We start from the raw sequence: 10002 nt of genomic DNA on the forward strand, positions 1-10002 counted from the left end.
TGTAGAAATATCTATGTTTCAGTGCCAGGATATTTAACCAGTGTAATGTCATCCAGTAGTGAGGAGGCAGAGTTGTGGGCAGAAGACACTAGAATAAATGTGAGTAACTCCCTCCTGCCACCTGACGTCCCTCCTGCTGTAAAGTAACCTGCAGAGTCTGCTGTGGTCCATCATGTAGGACCGTATATCTCAAAGAATGGTCTGCTGACCCCTTCAGAATCAGCCAGGGACTGCTAAAAAATGTGGCTTTTGCAGCTCACCCCAACCCACTGAATTGAAATATCTCAGAATGGGGCCATTTTAACAAGCTCCTCAGGTGATTGATGCAAGATAAAGTTTGAGAATCCTTGACTTAAACTGAATGACTTGTCAAAATTGTAGGTATGACTCTTTCCCTCTTCTACCTAAACCCTTAATTGGCTCCACAAAGCCACAGAAGCAAGTTGAAAGTTTTTAACCTGTCAAATACAGCTTTAATGACTTCTCTGCCTAGGTCTCCAGTTTTATTCTCTCCCCACTGAGTGCTGTGTGCTTAAAATTCCAGCAACAAGGAACTGTTTGCAGTCTCTGCAAACAGAGCTTGCTGCTTCTGGTCTCCTTGTCTGGGCTGACCAGGTCCCCTCTATCTGGAATGCCCTCCCTCCCTTCCTTTCTTTTCTCTTTTTTTTTTTTTTGAGACGGAGTCTTGTTCTGTTGCCAAGGCTGGAGTGCAATGGCGTCATCTAGGCTCTGTTGCCCAGGCTGAAGTGCCGTAGCACAATCTCGGCTCACTGCAACCTCCACCTCCCAGGTTCAAGCAATTCTCCTGCCTCAGCCTCCCAAGTAGCTGGGATTACAGGCACCTGCCACCACACCTGGCTAACATTTGTATTTTTAGTAGAGACAGGGTTTCACCATTTTGGCCAGGCTGGTCTCAAACTCCTGACCTCAGGCAATCTACCCATCTTGGCCTCCCAAAGTGCTAGAATTACAGGCATGAGCCTCTGCGCCCGGCCTTTTCCTGTCTTTTCTTTCCAGGCCTCTCTATCTAGAATGTTTCTTCTTTCTTCCTGCCTTTCATTACATCCCTTGAACTAAGTTAACATGGCTGCTCTTTCTCTTTGTAGATCTGTATCATCAGTCTTATCATATTGAATTATAAATGCTAGGGCTATTTTTCTTTTTTTTTCCTGAGACAGAGTTTCGCTCTTGTTGCCCAGGCTGGAGTGCAATGGTGTGTTCTCAGCTCACCACAACCTCCGCCTCCCAGAATCAAGAGATTCTCCTGCCTCAGCCTTCCGAGTAGCTGGGATTACAGGCATGTGCCACCACGCCCAGCTAATTTTGAATTTTTAGTAGAGACAGGGTTTCTCCATGTTGGGCAGGCTAGTCTTGAACTCCTGACCTCAGGTGATCCGCCCACCTCGGCCTCCCAAAGTGCTGGGATTATAGGCGTGAGCCACCGCGCCTGGCCTCAAGGGCTATTTTTCTATACATATCACATAATAGGCCATGAAAGTCTTGAGGACAGGTTAGTTTGGTTGCAGGCAACAGAACTCAAATCTGAAGAAAGAAGTATTGGTGAGATGCTGCATAGCTAAGAGATAAAAAAGAAGTATTTCAACTATGCTTACAAAGGGCAGACACTGGGGAAGCTGCAGGTCACAGCAATAGGAACTCCTACCCATGTCAGAGGAGGGCCATGAAGGACAAAAAGTGGAGACTATCAGTGGCAGCCTCAACAAGTCATTGTTATGTCACTGAAACATACACATGCATACATACACATACATTACATTTAACATTGTGTGTGGTTCGTGTCAGGCCTCTGAGCCCAAGCTAAGCCATCATATCCCCAGTGAACTGCACATATACATCCAGATAGCCTGAAGCAACTGAAGATCCACAAAAGAAGTGAAAATAGCCTTAACTGATGACATTCCACTATTGTGATTGATTTCTGCCCCACCTTAACTGATCAACGTACTTTGTAATCTCCCCCACCCTTAAGAAGGTTCTTTATAATCTCTCCCACCCTTAAGAAGGTTCTTTGTAATTCTCCCCACCCTTGAGAATGTACTTTGTGAGATCCACCCCCTGCCCCCAAAACATTGCTCTTAATTCCACCACCTATCCCAAAACCTATAAGAACTAATGATAATCCCACCACCCTTTGCTGACTCTCTTTTTGGACTCAGCCAGCCTGCACCCAGGTAAAATAAACAGCCTTGTTGCTCACACAAAGCCTGTTTGGTGGTCTCTTCACACGGCCATGTGAGACATTTGGTGCCGAAACCCAGGACAGGGGGACTCCTTCAGGAGACCGGTACCCCGTCCTCGCCCTCACTCCGTGAGGAGATCCACCTATGACCTCAGGTCCTCAGACCAACCAACCCAAGGAACATCTCACCAATTTCAAATCGGGTAAGTGGTCTTTTCAATCTTCTCCAGCCTCTCTCGCTACCCTTCAGTCTTCCTCTCTCGCTACCCTTCAATCTCCCTGTCCTTCCAATTCCAGTTCTTTTTCCTCTCTAGTAGAGACAAAAGAGACACATGTTATCTGTGGACCCAAAACTCCGGTGCTGGTCACGGACTTGGGAAGACAGTCTTCTCTTGGTGTTTAATCACTGCGGGGATGCCTGCCTGATTATTCACCTGCATTTCATTGGTGTCTGATCACCGCAGGAATGCCTGCCTTCATCATTCACCCATATTCCCTTGGTGGCAAATCAATTGCAGGGACGTCTGCTTTGGCTGCTCACCCACATTGCAGCCCAGGGCTGCTCACCCACCCCCTTCTCCATGTCTCTACCCTTGTCTTTAAACTTGCCTCCTTCACTATGGGCAATCTTCCACCCTCCATTCCTCCTTCTTCTCCCTTAGCCTGTGTTTGCAAGAACTTAAAACCTCTTCAACTCTCACCTGACCTAAAATCTAAGCATCTTATTTTCTTCTGCAATACCACTTGGCCCCAATACAAACTTGACAGTAGTTCCGAGTGGCCAGAGAATGGCACTTTCAATTTGTCTATCCTACAAGATCTAGATAATTTTTGTCGAAAAATGGGCAGATGGTCTGAGGTGCCTGACGTCCAGGCATTCTTTTACATGTCGGTCCCTCCCTAGTCTCTGCTCCCAATGTGACTCGTCCCAAATCTTTCTTCTTTCTCTCCTGTCTGTTCCTTCAATCTCCACCCCAAGCTCTGAGTCCTTTGAATCCTTTTCTATGGACTCATCTGACCTCTCCCCTTCTCCCCAGGCTGCTGCCAGGTCCCGGTTCTTCCTCAGCCTCTGCTCCCCAATCCTATAATCCTTCTATCACCTCCCCTCCCAACACCCAGGCCTGGCTTACAGTTTCGTTTTGCGACTAGCCCTCCCCCACCTGCCCAACAATTTCCTCTTGGAGAGGTGGCTGGAGCTGAAGGCATAGTCAGGGTACATGTGCCTTTTTCTCTATCAGACCTCTCTCAGATTAGTCAGCATTTAGGCTCCTTCTCATCAGACCCCACTAAATATATACAGGAATTCTGATATCTAACTCTGTCCTACAATTTAACCTAGAGTTACTTAAATGTCATCCTAACTTCTACCTCCTCCCCAGATGAATGGGAAAGAGTTTTTTCTCTAGCCCAATCTCACACTGACAACCGCCGGCTTCATGAGCCAGACCTCCAGGAAGGCATTACAGCAGTTCCCTGAGAAGATCCCCAATGGAACTATCAGGCAGATTCCCCAGGTATAGCTAGGCGAGATTACATGGTTTCCCGCCTAGTTGAAGGGCTTAAAAAGGCAGCTTACAAAGCTGTTAATTATGACAAACTTAAAGAAACTACCCAAGGTAAAGATGAAAACCCAGCCCAGTTCATGGCCCGCTTAGCGGCAACCCTTAGATGCTTTACCACCCTAGACCCAGAGGGGCCAGAAGGCCGCCTTATTCTTAATATGCATTTTATCACCCAGTCAGCTCCTGACTTTAGAAAAAAGCTTCAAAAATTAGATTCTAGCCCTCAAACCCCGCAACAGGACCTAATTAGCCTCGCCTTCAAGGTGTACAATAATAGAGTAGAGGCAGCCAAGTTTCAACTATTTCTGAGTTGCAATTACTTGCCTCCACTGTGAGAGAAACCCCAGCCACATCTCCAGCACACAGGAACTTCAAAACGTCTGAACTGCAGTGGTCAGGCGTTCCTCCAGGACCAACTTACCCAGGATTTTGCTTCAAGTGCTGGAAATCTGGCCACTGGGCCAAGGAATGCCCCTAGCCTGGGATTCCTCCTAAGCTGTGTCCCATCTGTGCGGGACCCCACTGGAAATCGGACTGTTCAACTCACCTGGCAGCCACTTCCAGAGCCCCTGGAACTCTGGCCCAAGGCTCTCTGACTGACTCCTTCCCAGATCTTCTCGGCTTAGTGGCTGAAGACTGACGCTGCCCGATCGCCTTGGAAGCCCCCTAGACCATCACGGATGCTTCGGGTAACTCTCACAGTGGAGGGTAAGTCCGTACCCTTCTTAATCAATACGGAGGCTACCCACTCCACATTACCTTCTTTTCAAGGGCCTGTTTCCTTTGCCTCCATAACTGTTGTGGGTATTGACTGCCAGGCTTCTAAACCTCTTAAAATTCCCCAACTCTGGTGCCAACTTGGACTGCATTCTTTAATGCACTCCTTTTTAGTTATCCCCACTTACCCAGCTCCCTTATTAGGTCGAGACATTTTAACAAAATTATCTGCTTCCCTGACTATTCCTGGGCTACAGCCACACCTCATTGCCGCCTTTTCCCCCAGTTCAAAGCCTCCTTCACATCCTCCCCTTGTATCTCCCCACCTTAATCCACAAGTATAGGACACCTCTACTCCCTCCTTGGCGACAGATGATGCAACCCTTACCATCCCATTAAAACCTAGTCACCCTTACCCCAATCAACGCCAATATCCCATCCTGCAGCATGCTTTAAAAGGATTAAAGCCTGCTATCACTTGCCTGTTACAGCATGGCCTTTTAAAGCCTATAAACTCTCCTTACAATTCCCCCATTTTACCTGTCCAAAGACCAGACAAGTCTTACAGGTTAGTTCAGGATCTGTGCCTTATCAACCAAATTATCTTGCCTATCCACCCTGTGGTGCCAAACCAATATACTCTCCTATCCTCAATACCTCCCTCCACAACCCATTCTGTTCTAGATAAACCTAGCTGACCCCATACATCCTAAATCCTTTCCCCACTCCCCTTTCCATTCCTTAAAAAACAGCCCTAAAAGCTGCTCCCACACTAGCTCTCCCTAACTCATCCGAACCCTTTTCATTACACACAGCCAAAGTACAGGGCTGTGTGGTCAGAATTCTTACACAAGAGCTGGGACTGCGCCCTGTAGCCTTTCTGGCCAAACAACTTGACCTTACTGTTTTAGCCTAGCCCTCATGTCTGCATGCAGTGGCTGCTGCTGCTTTAATACTTTTAGAGACTCTCAAAATCAGAAGCTATGCTCCACTTACTCTCTACAGTTCCCATAACTTTCAAAATCTATTGTCCTCCTCACATTTGACACATATGCTTTCTGCCCCCCAGCTCCTTCAGCTATACTCAGTCTTTGTTGAGTCTCCCACAATTACCATTATTACTGGCCCGGACTTCAATCCGGCCTCCCACGTTATTCTGGATACCACACCTGACCCCTATGACTGTATCTCTCTGATCCATCTGACATTCACTCCATTTCCTCATATTTCCTTCTTTACTATTCCTTACCCTGATCACACTTGGTTTATTGATGGCAGTTCCACCAGGCCTAATCGCCACTCACCAGCAAAGGCAGGCTATGCTATAGTATCTTCCACATCTATCATTGAGGCTACCGCTCTGCCCCCCTCCACTACCTCTCAGCAAGCCGAACTCACTGCCTTAACCTGGGCCCTCACTCTTGCAAAGGGACTACGCATCAATATTTATACTGACTCTAAATATGCCTCCCATATCCTGCACCACCATGCTGTTACATGGGCAGAAAGAAATTTCCTCACTATGCAAGGGTCCTCCTCCATCATTAACACTTCTTTAATAAAAACTCTTCTCAAAGCCGCTTTACTTCCAAAGGAAGCTGGAGTCATTCACTGCAAGGGCCATCAGAAGGCATCAGATCCCATCACTCAGGGCAACACTTATGCTGATAAGGTAGCTAAAGAAGCAGCTAGCTTTCCAACTTCTGTCCCTCATGGCCAGTTTTTCTCCTTCTCATTGGTCACTCCTATTTACTCTCTTACTGAAGTTTCCACCTATCAATTTCTTCCCACACAAGGCAAATGGTTCTTGGACCAAGGAAAATATCTCCTTTCAGCCTCACAGGCCCATTCTATTCTGTCATCATTTCATAACCTCTTCCATGTAGGTTACAAGCTGTTAGCCTGCCTCTTAAAACCTCTCCTTTCCTTTCCATCATGAATATCTATCCCCAATCCCCCATTCTTGACTCCCTCTTTGAGTGGATAGATGATCTTTGCTGACAGGACACACTCCAAAGCTTTCACCCTGATGAAGTCCTATTCTTTACTTTTATACTCACTCTTATTCTCGTTCCCATTCTTATGCCATCCTCTACCTCTCCCCAGCTATCTCCACCACACTATCAACCTCACTCACTGTCTCCTAGCCATTTCTAATCCTTCTTTAACAAACAATTGCTGGCTTTGCGTTTCTCTTTCCTCCAAAATTGCCGAGGCCTCAATTTACTCATTGCTGAAAAAGGAGGACTCTGTATATTTTTAAATGAAGAGTGTTGTTTTTCCCTAAATCAATCTGTCCTGGTATATGACGACATTAAAAAAACCCTCAAAGATAGAGCCTGAAAACTTGCCAACCAAGCAAGTAATTATGCTAAACCCCCTTGGACCCCCTTGGACACTCTCTGATTAGATGTCCTAGGTCCTCCCAATTCTTAGTCCTTTAATACCTGTTTTTCTCCTTCTTTTATTTGGATCTTGTGTCTTCCGTTTAGTTTCTCAATTCACACAAAACTGCATCCAGGCCATCACCAATAATTCCATACAACAAATGCTCCTTCTAACAACCCCACAGTATCACCACTTACTACAAATTCTTCCTTCAGCTTAATCTCTCCCACTCTAGGTTCCCATGTCACCCCTAATCCCGCTCGAAGCAGCCCTGAGAAACATTGCCCATTATCTCTCCATACTACCCCCCAAAATTTTTGCCCCCCCAACACTTTACCACTATTTTATTTTATTTTTCTTATTAATAGAAGAAGACAGGAATGTCAGGCCTCTGAGCCCAAGCTAAGCTATCATATCCGCAGTGACCTACATGTATACATCCAGATGGCCTAAAGCAACTGAAGATCCACAAAAGAAGTGAAAATAGCCTTAACTGATGACATTCCACCATTGTGATTTGTTTCTGCCCCACCCTAGCTGATCAATGTACTTTGTAATCTCCCCCACCCTTAAGAAGTTTCTTTGTAATTCTCCCCACCCTTGAGAATGTACTTTGTGAGATCCACCGCTGCCCCCAAAACATTGCTCTTAACTCCACCACCTATCCCAAAACCTTGTTGCTCACACAAAGCCTGTGTGGTGTTCTCTTCACAGGGACACGTGAGACAGTTCATAGTAATCAATCAAAATGCTACCCGTTGGATATTGGCTTGATGAAGGAAAAATTCCCCCAAAGGAAGGGTGTATGGTGTTGTTACAGAAGAAGGTGAAGAGATACTTGGCAGCTGAAAACAATAGCGGTTCACTCCATTGGGCCTTGCTCTGGACTGTGCCCCCAATGTCTAATGAGGTGCTTAATACAAATTAGGCTTTTATTGAATATTTTCAGAATGATTGAAGTCAGAGAGAGAGAGAACTGATACTTACTTAACACCACCTACCAGGCAATGACTCAAGGATTTACTTGCTATTGCATTTAACCTCTCACAACAATTCTGTAGGTAAACACTGTGTTTTTTCAGATGGGGAAACTAAGACTAAAGAAAAAACTTGCCAAGGACACTCAGCAAGAGAAAGCTGTGGCCTTGAGTGTGTGGGCATTGACTTCCCTCAGTGAGAAATATAGAACCTTTTTTCTCCACAAGAAGTATATGTGGCCATGCACAATGGCTCACTCCTGTAATCCCAGCATTTTGGGAGGCCAAGGCTGGCGGATCACCTGAGGTCAGGAGTTCAAGACCAACCTGGCCAACATGGTGAAATCTGTCTCTACTAAACATGCAAAAATTAGCTGTGCTTGGTGGCGGGTGCCTGTAATCCCAGCTACTCGGGAGGCTGAGGCAGGAGAACAGCTTGAGCTCAGGAGGCGGAGGTTGCAGTGAGTCAAGATTGCACCACTGCAGTCCAGCCTGGGGGGCAGGAGTGAGACCCTATCTCAAAACAAAACAAACAAAAAACTGAAGAATTTGAAAGAGCACTTAAATAGAGAGATATACCTTATTTATGGACTCAGCACTATAAACATGGCAGTTCTTTCCAAATTAACCTGTAATTTAATGTTAAGTTTAAGAATATAAAGAATTATAAAAGGGACACACTTCCAGGTTTGCCAGGAACAAGCAAAGCCTGCTGTCCACAGTTTTTTTGTTTGTTTGTTTGTTTGTTTTTTTAAGATGGAGTCTGGCTCTGTCGCCCAGACTGGAGTGCCGTGGCACAATCTCAGCTCACTGCAACCTCCGCCTCCCAGGTTCAAGCAATTCTCCTGCCTCAGCCTCCCTAGTAGCTTGGATCACAGGTGCCCGCCACCATGCCCGGCTACTTTTTATAGTTTTAGTAGAGACAGGGTTTCACCATGTTGGCCAGGTTAGTCTCGAACTCCTGACCTCAGGTGAACTGCCAGCCTCGGCCTCCCAAAGTGCTGGGATTACAGGTGTGAACCACCATGCCTGGCCTGATTTTTGTGTTCTTCAGTAACATCTCTTTTTAGTTAACAATGTCTTGGAAAAAATAGAAGAAGGTCAATATTGCGTAACGGTTAAGTTCATTGACATTTAGAGTCAGAATTCCTGGCTTCAACTCAGCTGTTTTTTTTATCATAAATGTAATCTGAGGCAAGTTTTTAGACTGTCTGTACCTCTGTTTCTCTGTAAAAAGCAGGAAGATAATATTAGTTACCTATTTCATAGAGTTATTATGATGATTAAATGAGTTAACACATATAAAACACTTGGAATAATACCTGATACATAGTTAAGTGCTATCAAAAGTTTTGTTTGTTAGGCTAAGCGCTGTGGCTCATGCCTGTATTCCCAGCACTTTGGGAGGCTGGGACAAGAGGATAGCTTGAGCCCAGGAGATTGAGACCAGCCTAGGCAACATAATGAGACCTCGTCTCTACTAAAAATAAAAAAAAACTTAGCCAGGCGTGGTGGCAGTCACCTCTAGTCCCAGCTACTCTGAACGCTGAGGTGGGAGGATTGCTTGAGCCCAGGAGGTTGAAGCTGCAGAAACAGTGAGCCACTGCACTCCAGACTGGATGACAGAGCAAGATCCTGTCCCCATTGCCCCCCCGAAAAGTTCTTTTTAACTGCTGCATTTAATATTTATATTTTAAATATATTACACTGTAATATATTTAATTATCCCTCTAATAAATAGAAATTTTGTTGCTTGCATATTTTTGGTACTATAGACAGTGTTTCAGAGAACAACAGGCTGGGGCCAGTGGCTCACGCCTGTAATTCCAGCACTTTGGGAGGCTGAGGAGGGGCTGGATCACCTAAGGTCGGGAGTTCGAGACCACCCCGACCAACATGGTGAAACCCCGTCTCTACTAAAAATACAAAAAAAATAAGCCAGGCTTGGTGGCGGGCACCTGTGATCCCAGGTACTCGGGAGGCTGAGACAGGAGAATCACTTGAATCTGGGAGGTGGAGGTTGCAGTGAGCCGAGATCATGCCACTGCACTCCAGCCTGGGCAACATAGTGAGATTCTGTCTCAAAAAAGAAAAAAAAAAAGAACAACATTTCTGTTCAAACCTCCTTGTGCACATTTGCCTACACATTAGTTCAAGA

Source organism: Pan paniscus, chromosome 17, assembly GCF_029289425.2.
Source record: "Pan paniscus chromosome 17, NHGRI_mPanPan1-v2.0_pri, whole genome shotgun sequence".
NCBI lineage: Eukaryota > Metazoa > Chordata > Mammalia > Primates > Hominidae > Pan > Pan paniscus.